This window comes from Dasypus novemcinctus, chromosome 24 (genome assembly GCF_030445035.2).
Source record: "Dasypus novemcinctus isolate mDasNov1 chromosome 24, mDasNov1.1.hap2, whole genome shotgun sequence".
In the NCBI taxonomy this organism is placed as follows: Eukaryota; Metazoa; Chordata; class Mammalia; order Cingulata; family Dasypodidae; genus Dasypus; species Dasypus novemcinctus.
The window spans coordinates 25,685,621-25,708,858 of record NC_080696.1 but is presented as its reverse complement, the minus strand read 5'-3'; the positions used below and the strand labels follow the sequence as shown (position 1 = coordinate 25,708,858).

The 23,238-nt window shown below is 56.4% G+C and overlaps 1 long non-coding RNA gene across 1 annotated transcript; it reads left to right on the top strand.

The window, feature by feature from the left end:
* The first annotated feature begins 718 nt into the window (after positions 1 to 718).
* LOC139437529 (uncharacterized) lies at positions 719 to 4,483 on the top strand. Its single transcript, XR_011647394.1, has 2 exons — positions 719 to 1,083; positions 4,002 to 4,483. It is a non-coding gene; the product is annotated as an uncharacterized lncRNA (long non-coding RNA).
* Positions 4,484 to 23,238: the final 18,755 nt, after the last annotated feature.

Sequence of the window (23,238 nt, the reverse complement as noted above, 5' to 3'; positions counted from 1 at the left end):
CTCCCTATGACTCTCGGCATAAAACCCAGCCAGCTCGGCTGAGCGATGAGCCCCCTGCGGCCCAGCCTTGCCTCATGCACAGCCTCGGCCTTCCCTTGTGCCCAGTGACACACTGAGCTCCGTGTAGCTTCCTGCCTCCAGGTCTTTGCACTTGCTGTTCCCTCTCTCTGAACACTGTTCCCCCAGATGGATGAAAGCCACTGGACTCAGCCCCAGTCTTTGCCCAAAGGCTGCCTTCCTGTCAACGCCTTCCCTGGATGTCTTGTTTAAAAGTTTCACCTCCTCACCGCTGCCTCGTTTCTCCTGCCTCGCCCACTAGACCATCAACTCCCCAGGGCAGGTTTGTTCTCTGCTCTGTCTCCAGCAAGGAGTGGGCTCAGGGCTGTGGTGGTTTTGGGGCCAGACAGGTCTGGGTTCAAGTCCTGATTCAGTCACTTCCTGGCCTTCTCCTTTCTGAGCTTCAGGTTTCTCATCCGAAAAATGGGAGAAAACACAGCGCTGGGGTATGGGCTAAAGGTAACCCCGTGCATTTCATTGAAGGCACCGTGTGCCCACATGGGTCTGGAGACAAAATACAGGAACCAAAAGGAAAACTCAAAACCGCATCAGTAGGAGAAACGGCTGACTCCCTTCTGACCCGGCCTCACGTGTAATATTACGCAGTCCTAAAAAGAAAAGTTCCCAGCTCTCCCACCGGACTGCTGTGGGCTTCCTTGAATGAGAAAATGCAGAAAAGTGTGTATCATGCGTTCCTGATTTTGTAAAAGAAACCCCCTGTCCAGGCAGACACTGTTTGTACAGGATTTTCATGCTTACAGAAGAATGTGGAAGGCCTCGTTCTGCACCGTCAACGCGGGGAAGAGAAGGCTTTAACAGAGCAGGAAAAGGAGGCGAGGCGGCCATGTGCCAAATCAGAACAGTGCAGGTGACACGATGCCATCTGGGCGTGTGTGACAAGCTGCAGATGGAGCCACTGTGTAGATGCAGGACAAAACAAAACAGAACGGCTCTCGGCTGGGAAGGCTGGACGGGGCCTGATCAGATGGAGAAACAAAGGTGAGGAAGAGGAGGCAGCGCTCCAGGGTGAGTGTTCCCTGAAGAGCTCCCCGCACCCAACTACGGGGTCCTGTTGGAGCCAAATTTCTTCAGTGTGGCCGCCAGTCCCTGGCTCCGTGGGACCTGCAGCCAAGAGCCAAACCCTTCCCCGAGGAGGGCACAGGGGTGCGGTGATCCCCCCACGTGGTCCCCGTTTCTGGCGGGGCTGGGCTGGGTCAAGGGCAACAGCAGGGAAGGGGCATGGCCCTGTGGCTTCTCCTGGAGGCCGTGCTTGCTCTCTCTCTCCTGCCTCGTTCTTTCTCTGGGAAATCATTCAACCACACAGAAAATCCTAGGGGACCATGTGACGAGCGGCCTGACACCTCCTGCCTGGCGTTGTCAAAACTTAACATGTGGCCACGGATCCTTCAGATCTACAGCCGTCAGGACTGGCGGGAGGCAGATCCTTCTCGAACGGGCTCCTCGGGGGAAAGTATGCTATGAGGGCTCTGCAGAGGTGTGGGCAGGTGACGGGAAGCGAGGAGGAGGGGTGCAGGGCCAGGGCTGTGCAGGGGGAGCCAAGGCGAGCAGGGATGGGTGCAAGGAGAGGCCACCCGAGGGGCTGGGGACCGCGGGAGGGGTGGAGGGGCAGCTTGGCTGCGGCCCCCGCAGGGACGGAGCTGACCCCGCTCTCCTTCCGAGCCCCCATCGCTGCTGGTGCCCCCATTGCCCAGAACCCCCGGGGACGCAGAGGGCAGGGTTGGTGGGGTAGTTCCTGGCGGGCACGGCCAGGTCTGGCCCGGGGGTGCCCCCGGCGGCCGCTGCTGGCCTGCTTCTCCAGCCTCTCCTCCACCGCTGCCCTTGGCCTTGGCTTCTTCCACTCCGGCCCCTTGGGCGGGTGATGAGGACCACAGGGCTGTTCTGAGCTCCCTCTTCCCGGCTGCTCTTTGACTGTCCCTAACCTTTGCCATTTTCCCACCTTGGTTTCCAGCTCCCATTGCTCAGAGGACTCGCTGCTGGCTTAGCCCGTCACAGGCCTGATTGATGGCCCTGGAGCCCTTCCCCGCCCGGGACGCAGGAGCCTTCGTCCCCTCATTTTAGGCTTAGGGACCGGCAGGGCTTTGGGCAGAGCTGGACAGAGCTAGACTCTAATGCTGGGTGGTTGTCCGAGGGGGTCGGTGCCAGCCGAGCCCTCTGCAGTGACACCCCTGCCCCGTGGCTCAGCTTTCCTCCGTCCTAACTCTGCAGGGCGCCCCTAGCGGCAGGGTAACTCCCCTGGGGAGCCTGGAGGCCAGGCCCCTCCTGGAAAACACGTCGATCTAAGTGGACCTGGGTGACGGCCTGGCTCCCCAGGCCTCAGTGACTCTGTCTGTGAAATGGGCGCAGCGGGAGCCCTCCCCTCCCAGCCAGGCTGCCAAGGTAGGAAGAGGACGCGTGAGAGAGGCTGCGCCCAGGACCTGGCGGCACAGGAGGCCACCCCGAGGGGTCCTTCCTGGTTTCCGATTTCCCCTGAGACGCCTCCTGGGGACCAGATTCCCAACTGGGGGCAGGAGGAGGCCCCGCGGGCGCTGGGGGGCCTGGCCCCGGGACAATACAGGGCATTGAGGTCTGGCCCGTCCAGGTTTGGGGCTGGGAATACAGGAAGTATCTGGGCAGGCCTCAGACAAAGCCTGGGTCTGGGCGGGGTAAGGGGGTGTGGGGGGTGTGGGGGGGTCAGTTTACCCCCCACCCCTCCCCCACCCGGCATGGCTTCAGCCACACAGGCTAGGCCACCAGCAGCCTGCGGGGGTGTTTTCCTTTCCCCAAAGACAGTCAGGAAATGAGAGATCAGGGCTCCCCGCTGCGGCCTGGCAGGTGCACGCAGGCCCGGGGTCTCACAGGTCTGATGGGGCCTGTCGTGAGTGACAGTGTGGGTAGCACCAGCCGCCCTCGGCAGCCTCCTGCGGGCCTGGCCCTGGGGAGCACGCCTGTTCGCCTGCTCGAGTCGCACTCTTCCCCACAGCCCATTTCACCAGCGGGTGAACTGAGGCTCATGGACACCTTGGAGCTGCCCCCATCCCCCCAGGCTGTTGCCTTCCCAGCATAGGGGGGAGACGGCGCAGGCTCTGGAAGCAAAGCAGGCCTCCTCACCTCCGAGCCTCGGTTCTCTGCTCTGGAAAATGGGGGTGAGCCCCGCCCTGACCTCGACTTGTGAGAATTGAACGAGGGACAGTGAGGACCGGGCAAAGGGTCCCCCCATGGCTGTGGCCGGATGAACTCGAGGCAGGCTCCCCTCTAAGGGATTCCTGCCGGCACACCCCGTCCCGCCTCCACCATCCTTTTGTTGATGCTTTGGGGCCCCCGAGCATTTGGGGGGAGGCACAGAGGAGACTGTGTTTGGGGTGATTTCTGCCGGGTGGGATGGCACCAGGGTGGCCTGGGCAGAAGAGCCAGAGCAAAGTCCTGGAGGCTGGAAAGCTTTGTGTCTGGGGAACAGTGCAGTGTCCGAGTTAGGCTCCAAGTTCAGCTTCATCGCGTCTTTGCTGTGTGACCTCAGGCAGGATGCTGGACCTCTCTGGTCTCAGCCTCTCACCTGTCTTACTGGTGTGTAGTAAACAAACCTTCCTTAGAGGGCTGTTGTGGAATGAACAGTGCCTGGCTCATAACAATTCTCCATAGATGGTATTTCTACTTATAACCTCTTCCTCCAGGAAGCCCACCCTCGGGCTACCACAACCCCCTGGGCTCCACCCATAGCACAATAGGAGAAAGTGGCCTCTTCCTGCACCAGCCTCCCCTCCCCCCCAGTATGTGGAAGGAAAAAGGGGTTTTTTGGAGATGGGGGCCTTGGCAGGTTGAGCTCATGGGACAATACTAAGAAAAACAACAATGATAATTGTTATTATTTCCTGTGTTTTGGCTCCCTGCAGAGCCTCTTTGGTTCATCTTCCCAGAAGATTGGAACTGTTATTGTTTCCATTTCACAGGAGGGGAAACTGAGGCACAGAGAGGCGCAGCGGCTTAGCCCAAGTCACACAGTGAGTGGCAGAGCCAGGATGTAACTCCAACCAGTTTGACGGCGGAGCCTGCCCTGAGACCACGAGGACATCTGCCCCTCCCTGGAGGGAAAGTGCTGTCACTGGACCCATTTTGCAGAGGGGAAAACTGAGGCCCTGAGAGGCAAAATGCCTGCCCAAAGTGGACACTGGCTCTTTCTGTCCCCAGAGTCTGAATATAAGTGGGAGACGCCTGAGCCACCTCCCTAAGGGAGGGGCCGGAGAACCCCGGCTGTGCTGGGCCACTTGCTGGTTCTGGCCAAAGCCCCCGCCTCTGTTTACCCAGCCCGACACTCAAGCGCTGCCGCTTCCATCCACCTGGGAGTCTCAGCTGCTTCACAATAGGATTCTCTGTCTCTGCAGCTGGTTTTCATTCAAACCTTTTGTGCTCAAAATAAAAAATGAAAATTTGGCCCTCTCCCTCCCATTCCCTTCCCCGGGGAGGAAGGAGGAGCCTAGCTGCTGCTTTCCTTCACTCTGGGGCCCAGAGATGTCTGCAATCAGCTTGCGGTCACACAGCAGGGTCGGAGCCAGGATCCTGGCCCCGGACTCCCCATCCAGTGCTCTACTCGTGGGCCCCATGCCCCGCAGCTCCAGGGCTAGCTGCCCCCTTCCTGCCCCCGCGTTTGCGGTGCCTGGCTTGCCCTCGAGGCCCACGGGGAGCCGAGGAGCTGGGCGGAGCGTGCACTGAGCCTTACTGCACGCTGCGCGCTCTGCAGCCCGACACAGAATCCTCGATTCAGCCCTGTGAAGGCCCGTCACGCCATTTAACAGAGGAGGAAACAGAGGCTCAGAGTGGTGAAGTGATTTGCCCAAGGCCACACAGCTGGGGAGTGGCAGAGCTGGGATTCAAACACAGGTCTCCGCTGCTGGGGTGCTGCCACGCCTTGCACCCTCTTTAGGGCCCAGCCTGGAGTGTGGCAGGGAAGCAGGGACCTGGGCAGGGACAAAGCCTGGCGCCAAGCCAGGTGAAAACAATGGGTGCTCAGAGATGGTGGTGGCCCTGGGTGTGGCTAAGCTGAAGCCAGGGGCTGCGGGCGAGGCGCTGGCGGGCGGGCCCGGGAGACTTGGGGATGATGGTGGCATCTCAGCTCCCAAATCAGGACAGACCCCAGGCCCCAGCAAGAGGCAAGGCCAGCCTCCTGCAGCAAGAACGACTGATAATCAGCACTGCGTGTTTGGACCAGCCTGGACTGGTGCCCTTTTGCAATGAGGAAACCAAGAGAGGGAGAGGCACTTGCCTAGGGCCACACAGGGAAAAAGGATTTTGTAAAGTGGGGCCCTCAGAGAGGAAGAGCCCTGTCCTGGGAGGCATGGGGGCAGGAGGGCCTCAGTGCAGGTGCGGCAGGGCAGGCTGGGGGGGTATTGCTAACTGCGGGGGGTGGGGGTAGACCTGTGGGGGTCTGGCCCTTCAGAATCCGTGACTCACTGAACTTGGGACCAGGGAAGCAGCGAGGGGGACATTCCTTGTCTGCCCAAAGGGGCTGCCTGGCATCCCTGCCTCCTGGGCCGCTGGGAAGATTAAGCGCGTGAGAGGACACCCAGGGCTTGGAAACGTGCCAGGCGCAGCGCGGCGCTCCGTGAACGGTAGTGCGCATGCGGGGAGCCTGCTGTGTGCCCGGCCCCGAGCCCTGGTTCGCTCTTCTCAGCCACTTTGCCGAGTGCTTCTTCAGGATGCCTGCGTGCAGCTCTTACCCCCACTTGGCAGGTGAAGCCAGGGCTCCGAGAGACCCACAGACAGGCACGAGGAAAGAGGAGCTGGAATTTGAACCCCAATCTGTGCACAACTCTCTGGCCCAGAGCGTGCCTCAGTTGAGGGCGCGGGAGGTAATCAGGCTGGCTAGGGGTCTGAGCCAGCCCCTCTCTGCCATATGGCCTTGGGCACCTGCTGATTTCTCTGGGCCTCAGTTTCCCTATCTGTAGCAATACACATGGCATTCTAGACTTCTCGGTGGGGCTTTAATTGCCCACAAAACTAGACTTTCTTCTCCCAAGAACTTGTGGCCCAAAGTGAAATCCTCTCTAGAGATCCCTCCTCCCCCTTTAAAAATCCCTTTTCCTATTTCCTCCCCTGTGCCTCAGGGGTCAGTATCATGGTCATTTTCTTCTTGGCCATTTTCCATACCTTGAATAGGGAAGACATTTAATTATATCTTACAACAAGAAGTCCAGCTGTGAGGCTCTTCCAAGATGGATTAACTGGGTTCTAGAGTGGCCAGCCTTCACTTTTCTTTTCCTCATGGGCCCTAATAAGTGCTGGGGCACCAGACATCACACCCCAAATCCTAACCAAGAAAGAAAGGGGATGGGCAGAAAGAGGGGCTTTCTCCTTCAAGATCTTGCTCTTGTACCAAGCAGGAAAATGTTGGTTTTTTTTAGATGCCCCAGCAGATTTCGCACGGTGTCCCATTGACTGGGACAAGGTCACATGTCACCCTAATATCAATCACTGGCTAAAGGGAAAGGAATTCACAAGACTGACTTAGGCCAATCAGAATTCAGTGTCTTTGGCTACCCCAAAGAAATTGGCTTCTGCAGGTGTTGGAGGCCCAGCAGGGTGGGGGGGGGGCCGGTTCCCACTGTCCTTCCCACCCCCCCCTCCAGGGCGCCTGCGTTTGCTGGGCTCTGGCTTGTCCTCTTGGCAGTGCTGGTCCTAGGGGTGACCCCCCTCTTCGGGCACCGTCTTCCCAGGTCCCCGGATGCCGCCCCTTCCTCTCCCTACCTCCCTTCCTGCTCCTCCCGGGCCCCCACGTGGCCCCGGGCTGGCCCGTGCCCCACCCAGCGGCCTAGGGGTCACTGTGCCTTTGCCTCCCTGGTCCGGGGCTCCACGACCGCAGGACGCCCTCAGCTCTGCTGCGCCTGCTGCCCCCGGCCTACTCCTGCTGGCCCTTGTCTGGCTCCGTCACCCAAATCAGAGGCAGGATGTCACGCAACCCTGGGTCCTCCCCGCTCAGAAAAGGGCGCCCCCACCCGCCCCGTGGCCCTCAGACCTGGAGCTGCTCTCGAGTCCCCTCTCCACCCCGGCAGCCCACCCCACTGGCTCTACCTCCCCGCCGCCACCACAGTCTTGCCAGACCCCAAGTCGGCCCGCGTCGCTCCTCAGCTCAGCGCGGCCCTGGCTTCCGCCTCGGGGCCAGGCATCCTCACGGGCCCCAGGCCCTGCCGAGCAGACCCCGGCTCCCCACCCCTCCGCGCTCCCCAGCTCTGGCCACCTCGACTCTCTTGCGCTTCCACAGACAACACGCCAGGCCTTTCCCACCTCGTGGCTTTTGCCATGTGGTTCCCTCTGTCTGGGAGACTGTTCTGGATCTTTCCGTGACCGGTTCCCTCCCTTGCACTTAGGCTTGTGCTTGTCGCAGAGATATCCCAGTCCTCGAAAGGAGCCCCTCCGTCGTTCTCTATTCCCGACTCCGGTTTCTTTTTCTGCAGAGCATTTGTCATTCTGTACATATTTAATTGCTCAGTGTCTCACGGCCACCCCGATCTGGTGAACTCCTGCAAGTGGGTGGGGGAGGGGAATGGCGAGCATCTTGTTCAGCTTTGGGCCTCGTGCACAGAAGGTTCTCAAAACTCTGTGGGGGGACTGGATGTGGCTCAAGCAGTTGGGTGCCTGCCTACCCCACGGGAGGTCCCAGGTTCAGTTCCCAGGGCCTCCTAAAAAGAAGATGAGCCACAACCAGCAGACGGGGAGCACAAACAATGAGGGGGGCAGGAAATAAACAAATCTTTAAAAAAAAACAACAACTCTGAGGGGGTGACAGTCTCTGGGGCTGCTCCCAGGGAGGCAGCCTGGGGGGCCATCGTCCGGGTCCTGAGGTAAATCCGTCTGGACTGCGGCAGGGGTGTCCCGGGCAGGGAGGAGAGGAGCGCTGAGCCTCCACCCCTCTCAGAGCAAAGGGCAGTGGAGCCTGGAACCTTCTTGACCACCTCCCAGAACCTTCTGGAGTCTGGAAGGTCACACTCAGGGAGGAATGGAATGTAGTAATTTTCACTCAGGCCTCACTGTCTGAGCTGGGAGGGTCTTTCGGGAACTTCTTGTCAGATGGCTTTCAATTGTTCACCCCCCGCCCCCCAGCTCCAGCTGGTACCCCTCTTTCAGGCAGAAAGCCCCGGCGCGGTGGCCCACATCCCCCTCGCGCAGGCTCTGGCACTGGCCCGTGAGGTGGAACTGGAGCTAAGGTCCTCTTGGGGATTCCACAGGAAGGACACAACCGCCTCAGCCGGACGGATGTACTGTCGTCAGCCCGCCCCATGGTCGGGTCCCACGCCGGTGGAGTCGCCGGCGCGGGTTCGGGGCCACACGGCAGGCGCAAGGGCCACACTGAAATGCTGGCGTCACCCCTGGAGCGCTCGGCCTCCCCGGGGACCTGCTGGTCCACGTCTCCCCCTCCCGGTGCCTCCTCCGGGCCATGGGTTCTCCTCTTGAGATTTTTCTGGTTTTTGCTGTGTGTGGAGTTAAAGTGCCTGGCTGTGCCTGCCCTGAACAGTGAAGGGTGGGCGTGGGGGATGGGGACCCCGGCCTCACCCGCCTCTCCAAGGTGACCCCAAGGCTTGTCCTTAGAACGCCAGGCTCAGGGAGCCCACTTGGAAAGTCCACAATCGAGTCCATCCTTTTGACTCCCACTCAGGAAAGTGACAAACCAGGGGGCCACGTGAGGGTCAGAAGAGGGGTGGCCGGAGTGACCATCCTGGAAGAGGGGCCTGGGCAGGGACGAGGCGGGGCAGCGCCCAAGGCCAGAGTGGGATGAGGGCGTGCGTGCCTGGAGGGCGTGACGCCTGTTCTCTCGTTCATTCATTCATTCAGCAAACGTTAATGAAGCACCTGCTCTGTTCCAGGCAATGAGTCCTGCTCGAAAGGCGCTCACAGCCTGGTGGGGAGATGGACAGTAACGAATCACTCTCAGGAATGTCATATGGTGGCTGTGACAAGTGCAAGGTGATTTGAGGGACTAAAATTGGGGGAGGAAGGTTGACATGGTCAGGCAGGCCAGGAAGCCTTCCTGGAAGAAGCTGAAGGGTGAGCAGAAGTCAAGTGGGTGAGAAAGGGAGGGACCGAGTTTCCAGCAAGTGGGTACAGCACGGGCAAAGGCCCTGAGGCCGGGCGGGGCACAGTGAGTGGCAGAGACGATGGGCCTGGGCCTTCGAGGCGGGGCAAGTGGGCAGTGAGGAGGGTGGGCAGGACAGCTGGTGGGGTCCGGGGGTCGTGGACGGCAGTCTGCTCTTTACGCTGACGGCAGCGGGGAGCCTTGGGAGGGACACAGCCACCTTTGCCCACCTCTGCCTTCCCAGCCTGGGGAACAGCCGTGGTCTTTTGGGCCTGACCACCGCTTGGCCCCGGCTCGGCCCCGTCCTTTTCGAATCTTCACCATCGACCTACCCCTGAAGGTGTCGGGGCTTGAGCCCACGGGTCAGATCAGGAAACTGAGTCTCCACGGTCTTCCCACGGCCCCACCCACTTCCTCCTGCTCAGGGAAAAGAGGAACAGTGAACCGATGCCCCATGGTCAGCCAGGAAGAGTACCGGGCTGGGAACGGGGAGGGCAGGGCCCTTGGGGGCCCGCACCCGGGATGGGCAGGGGCCCCGCTTCCCTTGAACCATAGCCCTGTGACATGCACCAAAAGGGAAGCAGAGGCCCCAGGGAGGGGGCTGGGGATGTCCCGGGTGGGGAGAGGCTTGAGGGCCTCACCTCCCCACCCCATGCTCCACCCTCCTCCCCGGACCAGGAGACCGGGTTCTGGAGGCCCTGAGGGTCAGCTGATCCCAGCTGGTGACCTTGATCACGTCCCATCGCCTCCCTGAGCCTTCGCTTCCTTCTCTGTAACTGGCAGATCAACACCCGCCCCCCCCCGCCGCACCGCGTGTTCTCAGGAGGTCAAGAGACACCCCCGACCCGTGGTTTCCTCCAAAGGTGTTTCTCTTCCTGCAAGGACAGCCCATTAGACAAAGGCGCAAAGGGCGGCCAATGTACTTGACCTTCAGCAAATATTAATTGAACACCTACTATGGTCCGGGCCCTGTCCTGGAGACAGTAGTGAACAAAACCAAACCTACCTGTCCTCCCGGAGCTGGCATTCTGCCGGGGAGCGTGGCCTCTGACGCAGTGAGGAGATGACCCCAGCTAGTGACGGTGTTCTGAAGCTGCCACAGCCCAGCAGAATCTGGCGCCGGGGGTGGCCTTTCAGGCTGGGCTGCCCGGGGGGAGATGGCAGAGGCAGAGGGAGAAGCCGCGCTGGTGCCTGGGAAATCAGACCGAGTGGGCGGCTGGGGCCGGCGTGGGAGCGCAGACACAGAGCCGCGGCCGTGGGGAGAAGGCTGGGTGCTGGCTCGCTGGTCCCCCAGGTCCCAAACTCCTCACCCCCGCCCCTCCCCAGGCACCTCCTGGCGTGGGGGAGCTCTCCATCACTCCCCTCGGAGCCTCCACGGTGGGACTGGAGGTCAAGTGTGGGACTGGAGGGGCTGATGTCCCTGGGTTTGACTCACAGATGAGCTGGGACCTTGGCAAGGCTTGCCAAGGGCCACGCAGTCTCCTGGGGCCAGGCGTGCCCCTGGAACGTCCAGCCGTGCCCCCTCCCCGACACGCAGCTGCTGGTCTGTGGCACACGTCACTAATCGCTCATCTTTGCCATCTGTCGGAATGGCACACGCAGGTGCACGAGAGCCCAGCGAGAACCCCCCAGGGGGCGTCATCTGTTCCCTCTCAGTCTCTTTCAATGAATACCTGTTGAGCACCTACTATGTGCCCAGCACTGTGCCAGGTGCTGGGGACATGCTCCCTGCGCAGACAAGGAAGCAAGGAAGGAGGTACTTGCAGGTATTGTCAGTGCCACAGAGAAATAGCTGGAGGGGTGAGTGGGGGGGGTTACCAGGGAGGGGCCTGGGGTGGCCGGGGTGCTCTGGAGGAGGTGGCCTTTAAGTGGGAGCTGGCTGATGAATGGAGGCTCCGAGGGAAAGGCGGGGGCAGAGGGTCGCAGGCAGAGAGAGCAGCGGCGCAAAGGCCCCGAGGCAGAGCCAGGTTGACATATTTCGGGGGCAGAAGGAAGCTGGGGGTCTTGGGGAAGCATGAGCGGCGGGGAGAGAAGCAGGAGGTGGCGCCGGGGACGAGGCAGGGGCTCGGGGGTTGGGCTGGCCACCTGGGCTTCACCCTAAAGGTGATGGGCAGACGTTGGCGGGAGGACGCGGGCGGGCGACTCGCTCGGGTCTGCGCCCTCCGGCGGACGTGCGGGTGAGGGTGCAGGGACAAGGGCGAAGCGGGGAGGCCAGTTTGGAGACGACTGCCGATGTCCAGGTGAGCACTGATGGTCACTTGGACCCGGGTGGTGGCAGTGAGCAGAGGGAGAGTTGGGCAGGCCTGGCCGGCACCCAGGGCTCGGCCTTCGGTTTCATTTTCCTTTTACACTCTCCAGCCCGGGGCCTGGGGCCCTGGACTTTGCCTGGCACTGCTGGTGGAGCCTGCCATGTGCTGGGGTCCTCTCCAGGGGCAGGCCCAGCCCCAGGTGTTCTGCTACTCGCCCCCCAGGCTTTGCCAGCACTCCCTGCTAGGCCTGTGGTCCCCCATCCTTCGTGACCCCACTGGGGCAAAGGCTGGCTCTGCAGATGCCATCTTCAGATCGGGTTTGCCTCCAAGAGAGGGTCTGATCACAGAGAACTACCAAAGGCAGCTTGCCGGAGGGCAGCCCCTGGCTTGGGAAAGTTCTTCTTCTGATCCAGCCTGTCTCTGGAATGGAGCAATCAGACCTACTCTCCTCACTTACTCAGGCCTCACATTCGCAGTGTGAATGTGAGAGCTGTGTTAGGTTGGGTTCCGAGGCTGCATCTGGGCTCATAGGAAGGAGAATCATAATTGATTAGTAATGCCTGCTGTGGGCCCAGGAGGGAGGGTACAGGTCACGATGGCTTCATCTTTGTGTCTCCAGCACCCAGCAGGTCTTCAGGCCTGCCCTCACCCTTGGTACCCCTACATCTTCAAGCGTAATAGGTGATGTTTGAAAATACCCCACGGCTTCGGCTTCCTGATCTGTAAATCGGGGATGATGTCAACAATGCCCCTCAGGGGTTGGAGTGTCTTCCCGCCTCCCCAGCAGCAACTGGAAACGGAGGCCCTGAGAACCGTAGCCTGTGGTCCAAACCCACACAGCTGCTCAGGGGCACAGTGGGGATTTGATCCCAGGGCCCCTGAGTCAGGGAGGGCGGGCGGAACAGTTGGTTCAGGGAGAGGGGAAGGTGCTGTCCGGATCTCCCTGTCACCCCAGACCCTACTTCTCCTTTCTGCCCACTGTGCCCAGCACACCGGAAGCCTGCCCGGGACCTCCCTTGCCCATCCTGCCTGCAGCCAGACGGACACAGGGTCCTGGCATCACCTGCCACTAGCCCACGCCTCCTCCTTCCTGTCTTGTGCAAGACGAGGCGTCCCCTGTGTGCCATGGGCGGGTGGCCCCTGCGGCGGGGTGGACGGGTGAGCAGGGCCTGCCAGGCGGGGTCACTGCCCGCGGTTCCCACTGGCCAGCCTGGCCTAGGCCCCCGCCCCTTTCTCGTTTCCCCAGAGCTCAGGCAGCCTTGAGCAAGAACCTGGGGGGCTCAGGGAACTGGGGAGCACCCTGGCCGCCACCTTGTCCCAACAGAGCAGGCCCGGGCTTGGTCCGTCACGGGGAGGGTCCTGGCACTGAGGACCCCTCTCGTCATGGCTGCATTTATCAAGCAGCTCCTGGGTGCCCAGTGCTGTCTCACCCAACCACCCAGTCCCAAGCCTTGACCAGCACCTGCTGCGCCAGGGGCTGCTCTAAGCGCTTCAGAGCCTGGCTGCCCCTCGATCCCCACATAGGAATTCGTAAAGACAGACTTCACGGGGGGTGAGGGGCGGGCGGAGGGGGCTTGTTGCTTGGTGGGTATAGAGTGCGCATATATTTTGGAAAGCTTTAAATAAAAGAAATTAATTTAAAAAAATATAATGAAAAAACTTTATGAGGTATGTTTCCTGTTTTTTTTAACAATTCCGTCTCCAGATGAGGAAACAGGCTTCGAGAGCAGAGAGACTTGCCTGAGGGCCCCCGGCTCAGCCACATCCCACTGAAGGGCCCTGTGGGTGCCTGGGGGTGAGCACTGATCTGGGAGTCAGGAAGAGAGCACTGTTCTGGGAGTCAGGAGGCTCAGAAGGAAGGTGCACATGAGCACTGTCTGATGGGGGCACGTGGGTGGCCCAGTTGGGCCTTGGCTGTTCCCTCCGTCCCAGCTGCGGTGTCCACGGGCTTATGCTTCTGGAACAGGCAGGGTGGGCATGGGCAGGCGGCGTGGGGAGGAGAGGGCAATGGGAGAGCCCCTGGGGAGGCCATGGCACCAGGTACCACCGGTGCCCGCCTGGGAGGTGCCCTGTGTCTCTGCCCCAGGGCTTCGTCTAGCGGCAGCAGTGGGGCCTCCGCCTGTGACAGGAGGGAGGGAAGTAGGCAATCTGCAGCATCGCTGGCAGCTGGCAGGTGCAAGCCCTGGTTTCCTGGTCTTTGGGTGTGGGGAGGTGATGACACCGAACCCTGGGGGGACTGAGCCCCAGTCACTCACCAGAGTGAATCGCTCGTGGAGGCGCGGGCCGACCCCTCCCCTGCGTCCTCTCACGTCCCGTCGGGCCTGGCTCCCACGGGCGTTGCTGGGATCACCTCCCAGGTGAACTGCTGGCTCCCTAATCCCCGTCTCGGTGGGCCCTGGGGAGCTGTCATGCTCTGGGGCTAAGGGCCTTGGCACCAGCCAACAGGCCAGAATCTGAACCCTGGTGCGGTCCTGACCTTGCCTGTGCCCTTGGCAACCTGCTCGGAACCTCACTTCCTCCGGCTGTGAAATGGGAACTTAGGACCAGATGGAGGATTGTGAGGCCAGGGCTGGAGCAGGGTTCCCAGATGTGGGGCCCCCGAGGGACGCTGATGGTTTCCTGGGGCGGGACACTGGGGACTGGGAGGTGGGGTGCGCAGGGGCGGGAGGGGCGGGGCGAAAGCGAGCGACAGGGGTCCTGCGTCAAGGCGAGTGCCCCTCGGCCCTGCTGGCTGGCAGGGGAGGCGAGCGTGCCCGAAGGATATACCACCTTGTACCACCCGCCTCGGGGTTATCGGGGCCGACCCAGGGCCAGGGCCTAGAAGAGCAGCTCACCTGGCAGGTGAGGCAGGTAAGGGCCTGTGTCCGCAGGGGTCTCACCCTTCACTGACTCTGTCCCTTTCATCCTGGGGACACTCGGGGAGGGGGTGGCGTGAAGAGGGAGGCAGAGGCTGGAACCGTGGAAGGTGGAGGGGGGCCAGCTGGCCCCGGAAGCCAGGAGAGGGGCCTCCACAAGTAACCAGCCCTGCCCGCACCTCAAGTTGGGACTTCCGGCCTCTGCAACCGAGAGAGCACACATTTGTTGTTTGGAGCTGTGAGCTTGGGGTCGTTTGTGACAGCGGCCCTTGAAAACAAACATGGGTCTCGTCTGTCTGTCCCTTGTTGACTCTGTCCGCATCTCCAGGCCCACTGGCCTGGCCTGGGTCGGCCCCCAGCATCTCCTGGGCTCCACTCTCACCCTCCTAAGCCAGGGAAATTCTGTTAGAACTGAAGTCAGGGCCCGTCCCTGCTTGGGACAGAAACTTCCACGGCTCCCACCTCACTTAGAGCAGAAGCCAAGGTTTTCCCGGAGGCTCCCCAGGCCTTTGCCCTTGACACTCTCTCAGCCCCAGCCGTGCTGGCCTCCTGGCTGGGCCCCAAGGCCCCCGCTTATGTGGCTGCCCCAGGGCCTTTGCTCTTGCTCCTTCCTGTAGCTCAGCACGAAGGCCCCAGCTCCAAAGTCATCCCTGGAGAGGCCCTCACCGACCAGCCCTGACTCTCACTGCCTCGCGCCCTTTCATTTAATCCCTAGGCCTTATCGCTTGTTCTAGAAATTACTCTGCTTTTTTCTCGTCTTGCCCCCGCACTGCACCATCACCATCATGCGGGCAGGGGTTTTTGTTCATTTTATTCGCTCTACACCCGGGGCCCAGCACAGGCCCTGCCCAATGTTTCCTGAATGAACAAATGAATGCAGGAGGGAGTGAACGACTAGTCTTTGGCAGATGAGGGGGCTGTGGGGGTCCCAGGGGCACAGGGCGGGGTTGTGGATCGAGTGGGATGGCGTACGAGGGCCGGCGCGCAGTGGGTGTGCGGTGAGCGGCCGTGGGGGCTGGGGGGCTCTGGGCCCCCTCCCGCCCCGCTGCGGGCCCTGTAATTACCGCTCACCCTGGTCAATGGGCCCCAGAGGGCCCACGTGCGGGCAGGGCTGTGGCCGGGTGCTGGCCTGGCCCCCGGCACATCCCAGGGGCCCTGTTGGCCCGGGTCTCGTGGCTGACATTCCAGGCGTGTTTTTTTAGCCCCGGGGCTGCCGCAGGCCTGCGCAGGGCGGCGTGGGGGCGGGGGTCTGCGGCTGCGGGCTGGACACTGCTGACTCCCAGGCCGGGCGCCTCACCACCAGCTTCCTGCTTGGTCCGCTGAGGCCGGACGGTGGGAGGGGCCCTCCCCCCCTAACCCTCTGCTCCTGCCTGTGGGCCCTTCAGGGCCCTGCCTGCCACTGCCCCAGGTGGACCTGAGGCCGAGCCTGCCCCGCCTCGCGGCCACCACCTATGGCGCTGACGAATATTCCAGAAGCCTCCTCCCTGGTCTCCCTGCCTGCACTCCCGTCCTCCGGAGACCCCCTCTCTTCACTCAGCCACAGGGACCCTATAAAGCTCTGGGTCAGCCCGTGCCACTCCCCTGTGGTGACCTTCCAAACCAGGAGTTCTTAACCCGGGGTCCACGGAAAGATTTCAGGGGGTCCATGAGCTTGAATTGAAATTTCAAGAAAAGCCCATGATTTTTGTGGGGACATGTTGGTGCGGGTGTGATAATTTTTTTTTTTTTAAGATTTATTTTTTATTTATTTCTCTCCCCATCTCCCCCACCTAGTTGTTCGCTGTGTCCATTCGCTGTGTGTTCTTCTGTGACTGCTTCTATCCTTGTCAGCGGCACTGGGAATCTGTGTGTTTTTTTTTTTTAAGATTTATTTATTATTTCTCTGCCCTTCTCCCCCACCCCCCAGTTGTCTGTTCTCTGTGTCTATTTGCTGCGTCTTCTTCTTTGTCTGCTTCTGTTGTTGTCAGTTGCACGGGAATCTGTGTTTCTTTTTGTTGCGTCATCTTGCTGTGTTAGCTCTCCCTGTGTGCAGCGCCATTCCTGGGTTGTTGCACTTTCTTTCGCGCTGGGCTGCTCTCCTTAAGGGGCGGGGCGCACTCCTTGCATGTGGGGCTCCCCTACACAGGGGACACCCCTTCGTGGCAGGACACTCCTTGTGCACATCAGCACTGCACATGGGCCAGCCCCACACGGGTTAAGGAGGCCCAGGGTTTGAACCGTGGACCTCCCATGTGATAGGCGGACGCCCTATCCATTGGGTCAAGTCCTTTTCCCTGTGATATATTTTTAAAATAATGCACAGTATAGTGTGGACTTAGAAAGAGGTCTGTGGTTTTTTCCTGCTGGCAAAGGGGAACATGAAACAAAAAAGGTTAAGAGCCCCTGTTCTCAAGGACCCCCATTGCTCTGAGAATAAATCCTAAAGACCTCCCTTGAGCCTCAAGGCCCTTACTGTCTGGCCCCTGACCTCTTTCACCCCTTCCTCCTCACTCACTCTTCCAGCCACTCTGGTCTCTTCCATTGTTGTGGGCGATTAAGGCAGCATGCATAGAATCTACCTTTCAGCAATGCCGGTAACATGGCCGCCCGAGCTGATACAACAATAGCTTAGGTCACCCTCCCCCGTTCTTTACAGAACCAGTTCCTGCCAAAAGTTCTTACCTCAAATCTGCCTCCCGCCCTAGCAACAGCAGCGGCCAATCCCAGACCGCCACCTATCCTTACCCACCACCTCCCCTCCTCCCTAGAGTATATATGCACAGTCCCCTCAATAAAGTTTTGCAGCTTGATCAGAATACTGTCTTGCTGTCATTCCTTGTGTCTCTCTTGTCCCATATCATTCTTTCCCTCCTAGGATCCGGAGCTCCCATTGATCGTCCCGCTGGCTGGGACAAACTGGTGCCCAACGTGGGGCACGAAACCTCTGAGGGATAGAATGCTGCACTAAAGAAGAGAGCACACTCACTCACTGCACCCTTGATCACCACGAGGGAACTCACTCGTGAGACAGATCCATCACCTGAGATCGCCACGAGGGACTCGCTCGTGAGACAGATCCGTTGAGAAATCACCCAGTGTCGGCGAAAAGAAGAAAGAAAGAAAAAAAGAAAAAAGAAAAAAGAAAAAAGGTAGGCTCCCCCCTCCCCCACCATGGGACAAGGAACTTCCCAACATAGTTTATATATGAAACAATTGAAAGAGGTACTCAAGGCACGAGGAACTAGAGTTAAGAAAAAGGATCTCACATGCTTTTTTGAATTTTTGTTAAAAACCTGCCCTTGGTTCCCTCTAGAAGGTACCATAGATCATAAGTGTTGGAAAAGAGTCGGAGACTGCCTACAAGACTATTACAAAACTTTTGGGTCAGAAAAAGTCCCAGTTACTGCCTTTTCTTACTGGAGTCTTATTTCTGAAACCCTAAATGTCCATTTTTCCGCTCCAGACATTCAAGAACTTTGCAAAAAGGGAGAAGAAGCTTTGAAGGAGCACTCTTGTCCCGCTTCAGCATGCAGCTCAGTAATAATTAATATGCCTGAAAGCCCCCTTAACAAAAACCCCAACAAAATTAGGCCAAATACCCCAGCCAGTCAAGCTAGTCTATCGCCCGATCAAGCTGAAATTGAACCAGAGGCTAAACCCCCCCCTCTTTTTGAAAACCCAGAGACGAAAACCAAAAGCTAAAATCCCTTCCATGTTCGAGACCAATTCCCTTCCCCCATTTGGCCACCCCCCTATAATCCTAATTTTCCTGATCCGTATCCTCCTTTTTATCCAGCCGCATCTCTGCCTCAATTCCACGCTTTAGAAAAGATAACAAAAAATCTCCAGCTGCCTTAGCACTCCCAGAAAATGTCCACTCACCCCGCCCCCATTGTGCTCACCATACCTATGCTTTCCCAGTCACGTGTAGTCAGAGCGAAGACCTTGCCGCCAGCTCCCAAGATGGCCCTGCCAGCTCCCAAGATGGTGCCGCCAGGTCTCAAAATGGCACTTTGAGTAGCGAAAGTGAGGAAGACCCCCCCAGCTCTGATGAGGGAGAACAAGAGGAAGTTAGTACTACACAGAGAGAGAAAGAGGAAGTTAGTACTACAACAACAGCTAAACATAAGAAACTTAGTTTAAAATATTTAGAAAAATTAAAAAAGGCAGTGAATGCTTATGGCGCCACCGCCCCCTTCACACTCGCATTATTAGAAAGCATCAGTGAGAAAGAACTTACTCCCAACGATTGGTTTCAATTAGCTAGAGCTGCCTTGTCCGGCGGTGATTTCCTGTTGTGGAAATCCGATTATGAAGAACACTACAAAAAGTATGCCACCCGTAACGCCTGTAAAGCCGCCTCTAAAAAATGGACATTAAACAAATTTTTAGGTCAAAGCCCCTACCATCAAAATAACAAACAAGCCCAGTTTCCCCCTGGCCTTATAGCACAAATACAAACAGTCGCGCTTAGAGCATGGAAAAAACTTCCACAAAAGGGTGCTGCCACTCCCTCTCTCGCTAAATTAAGGCAAGGACCCGATGAACCATATACAGATTTCCTCAGCCGCCTACAAAATATGGCTGAGCGTTTATTTGGGGCCAGCGAGAGTGATAGTGATTTCATTAAACATCTGGCTTTTGAAAATGCTAACACTGCCTGCCAAGCCGCAATCCGCCCTTTTCACAATACCGATCTTAATAACTACATAAAACTTTGTTCTGGCATCGGGCCCACTCAAACTCTGGGAATAGCCATTGGCGCCGCCCTCCAAAATTTTGCAGCACAAACTAAGCCTCCTACATGCTATAACTGTAAACAACCTGGCCATTTTTCAAAAAATTGCCCCGTACCAAGAGTCAATTTCTCCTCATTCATCTCTAAGAAACCCTCATTGCCACCCTCTATTTGCCCCCGTTGTAAAAAAGGGTTTCATTGGGCATCCGAGTGTCACTCCCACATAGATATTAATGGCCAACCTCTTAGGCCTAAGCCCCAGGGAAACTTGCAATGGGGCCAGCCCCAGGCCCCGACCACAAACCCAGGGGCAGTACGGTTTGTTCAACCTTCCCCAGTCGCAGTCCCTGTGCTCCCAACCATAAACCATGCTGCCATATCTCAGACCTATGGAGAGCCACAGCAGGGAGCGCAGGAATGGACCTCTGTACCGACTCCGAGTCAATATTAACCCCAGAAACCAGCCCTCTCCTCATACCTACAGGGATCTATGAGCCTCTGCCCCCAAATACCTTTGGTCTCATTTTAGGAAGAGCTAGTGTCACACTGTGCAGAATCCAAATTATCCCAGGTGTACTAGATAATGACTGTAAGGGTGAAATACAAATAATTGCAACCACCTCAAAAAATATTATTCATATTCCTTCTGGCACTCGAATAGCACAACTTATAATATTCCCCATTCAACATGTCAACTCAAACTTCAAAAAGCTCCAGCGCCCCACAGAAGGCCCTGGATCTTCCGATGTTTTTTGGGTACAACCAATATCCCATAATCGGCCCACCTTAAAACTAAAACTTAATGGCAAGCTATTTGAGGGAATCTTAGATGCAGGAGCCGATTCCACAGTTATACCCTCAAACCACTGGCCAAAATCCTGGCCCCTCACAGCCGCTGCCACCCACTTAAAAGGAATAGGTGAAGCCACAAATCCTCTACAAAGTTCACAAACCCTAAAATGGGAAGATGAGGAAGGAAACACTGGTACAGTTATACTGTATATTATCCCCCATCTCCCCGTTAATCTCTGGGGCAGAGATATTCTAACTCAAATGAGAATTTTTATGTGCAGCCCCAGCGATGTAGTTACTGCTCAGATGCTCAAAATGAACTTTCTCCCTGGCAAACGCCTGGGCAAAACTAATCAAGGGATAAAGCAGCCCATCTCTATAACACCTAATACAACTAAAACAGGACTCGGGCTCTCTCAAAATTTAACCTGATGGCCATTGACATCCCTGTACCCCATGCTGAAAAAATCTCCTGGAAATCCATGGAGCCAGTATGGGTTGATCAATGGCCCCTAACTCAGGAAAAAACCCTAGCGGCTATAGAGTTAGTACAGGAACAACTTAATGCCAGACATATTGAACCCACTCAGTCCCCTTGGAACACTCCCATTTTTATCATAAAAAAGAGAACAGGTAAATGGAGACTATTACAAGACTTACGAGCTGTAAACAAAGCAATGGTGCCCATGGGGGCACTGCAACCCGTTCTCCCTTCACCAGTTGCTATTCCTATTGACTTTCACAAAATAGTTATAGACTTAAAGGATTGGTTTTTTTCCATACCGCTTCATCAGAAAGACAGGCAACATTTCGCCTTTAGTGTTCCTCAAATTAACTTCCAAGGCCCTATGCCCCAATTTCAATGGAAAGTCTTACCACAAGGCATGGCCAATAGTCCAACTTTATGTCAAAAATTTGTTACCGACGCTATGAACCCCATCCGGCAACTATGGCCACAAATCTATATCCTTCATTATAAGGATGATATCCTGTTAGCAGGTCAAAACTTGTCCAACCTACACCTTTGTTTTCAAGACCTTCTAAAAAACTTAACTGCAAGAGGTCTTCAAATAGCCCCTGATAAGGTGCAAACTTCAAACCCCTTTTCCTATTTGGGTTTCGAGCTTTGGCACCAACAAGTTTTAACGCCCTGCGTTCAGCTGCGAACCTCCCATCTATTAACTCTAAATGATTTCCAAAAACTTCTAGGAGACATTCAATGGCTCTGCCCCTACCTAAAATTACCCACTGAAACCCTTCTGCCATTCTATAATATCTTAAAAGGTGACGCAAACCCCTCCTCTCCCCGAAGCGTAACTCCAGAGGCAATGCAAGCGCTTATCTTAATAAATCAAGCTATCCAAAGTCAAACCTGTTATCAAATAAATTACCACCAACCCTTAATCTTTATAATTCTAGCTACAGTTCATACACCTACAGGAGTTTTCTGGCAATCAAACATAAAACAGCAAAATGGACAAGGTCACCCATTGCTCTGGGTTCACCTCTCCGCTACTCCATCAAAGGTGCTCTCATCATACATTTCTCTTATAGCTGCCCTCATAATAAAAGGCCGGCAAACTAGTCACCAATTGTTTGGAAAAGACCCCAATTCCCTTATCATTCTGTATACTCAGGATCAAATCCATTGGCTCTCCCAAACCAACGACGAATGGGCTATCGCATGCTTTTCATTTCCAGGCAATATTGATAACCACTACCCTGGTGATCCACTAATTCAGTTCGCCAAAATCCATCAATTCACCTTCCCTAAAGTCACTAAAACAAAACCCATAGACTCGGCCACCTTAGTCTTTACTGATGGATCAGCTAATGGGACTGCAGCTTACGTCATACAGGGTCGAGTCTTTTCCATGCGTTCTCCCTATACTTCAGCCCAACTTGTCAAGCTCTACACAGTCCTGCAAGTTTTTTCCCACCTTCAAAACCAACCTTTTAATTTATACACTGATAGTGCATATATAGCCCAGTCTATACCGCTATTAGAAACAACTCCATTTATCAAGCCCTCCTCCACTGCAGTCCCCTTATTCTCACAGCTGCAAAAACTAATTCTCAAATGACAACACCCCTTCTTCGTAGGGCATCTCCGTGTCCACCAAAGACTATCAGGCCCTCTTGCAGAAGGCAATGCATTAGCAGACGCTGCCACTCAGCTAATATGTCCCAATCTTTGCAACTCTTTTACCTTAGCTTCCCAAGCCCATGCACAACATCACCTAAATGCAAACACTCTCTGACTAAAATTCAATATTACTAGAGAACAAGCAAGGGAAATTGTTAAAACCTGCAAAAATTGTGTAACCCAATTGCCAGTCCCTCACCTAGGAGTCAACCCAAGAGGACTTATCCCAAACGAAATCTGGCAAATGGATATCACCCATTTTGCCAGTTTTGGGCAACTCAAATATACTCATGCTTGTGTTGACACATACAGCGGATTTATTTTAGCTAGCCTACAATCAGGAGAAGCTTCAAAACATGTTATCTCTCATTTACTACATTGTTTCACTATTCTAGGCCAGCCTAAGCTCATTAAAACAGACAATGGACCTGGATACACTGGAAAAAATGTTCAAACCTTCTGTCAAAAATTACAAATCATACATAATACAGGAATACCATACAACCCCCAGGGCCAAGGAATAGTAGAACGAGCACATCGCACCCTAAAAAATGCCTTGTGCCATCTAGCTGATAGCACTCTCGATCTCACAAAACAACGCCCCCGAGATCTTTTACATCATGCTCTGTTTGTCCTCAACTTCCTAACTCTGGCTCAAGAAGAGCACTCTGTAGCCGATAGGCACTGGCATCCCAAAACACAAATGTGACAAGCCACTGTTATGTGGCGCGACCCCTCAAAAACGAAATGGAATGGGTCCGACCCTGTTATCATCTGGGGGTGAGGCTCTGCTTGCATATATGACCAAGAAAAAGAAGGCCCTCACTGGCTGCCAGAAAGATTAATAAGACATGTTAATCCTCCACTATCGGAAAAAAACCCTCTCCCCTTTAACAACAACCTTTCCAGGGAACAAACCCCTCCCTGAGAAAAGAAATTTTTTTTTCTCTTCTAGCACATCGCCAACAAAAAACCGCCAACCTTGCTGTAACCTGCGCAGAGAAACCTCATTGGATTTCAAGTTCCGCGTAGAGAATCCACATACAGCCTGCAACTTAAAGAAGTTCAGTGTACAGGTTTGCTCCATCACTAAAGCCACATGAATTATTGCCACAATAACTATTGGCTCTTGCCAATTGGTTTTCTGGCATTGCTGTTCGCAGCCGGATTAGCAACTGTTGCCCCAAAAGATTGGAACCTACTAGAAAAATCCCTTCTTGCCGTAACGTATTTGTGCATTGTAGGGTGCTTCACCCCACTAGCTTGCCTTCCTTAAACACCTACAGCCCTTGGTAACATGGCCTTATTAAGCCCACTGCCGTTTAAGGCTGTCGCCCTACATTTTTTCCTGCAAAGTGTGCTCA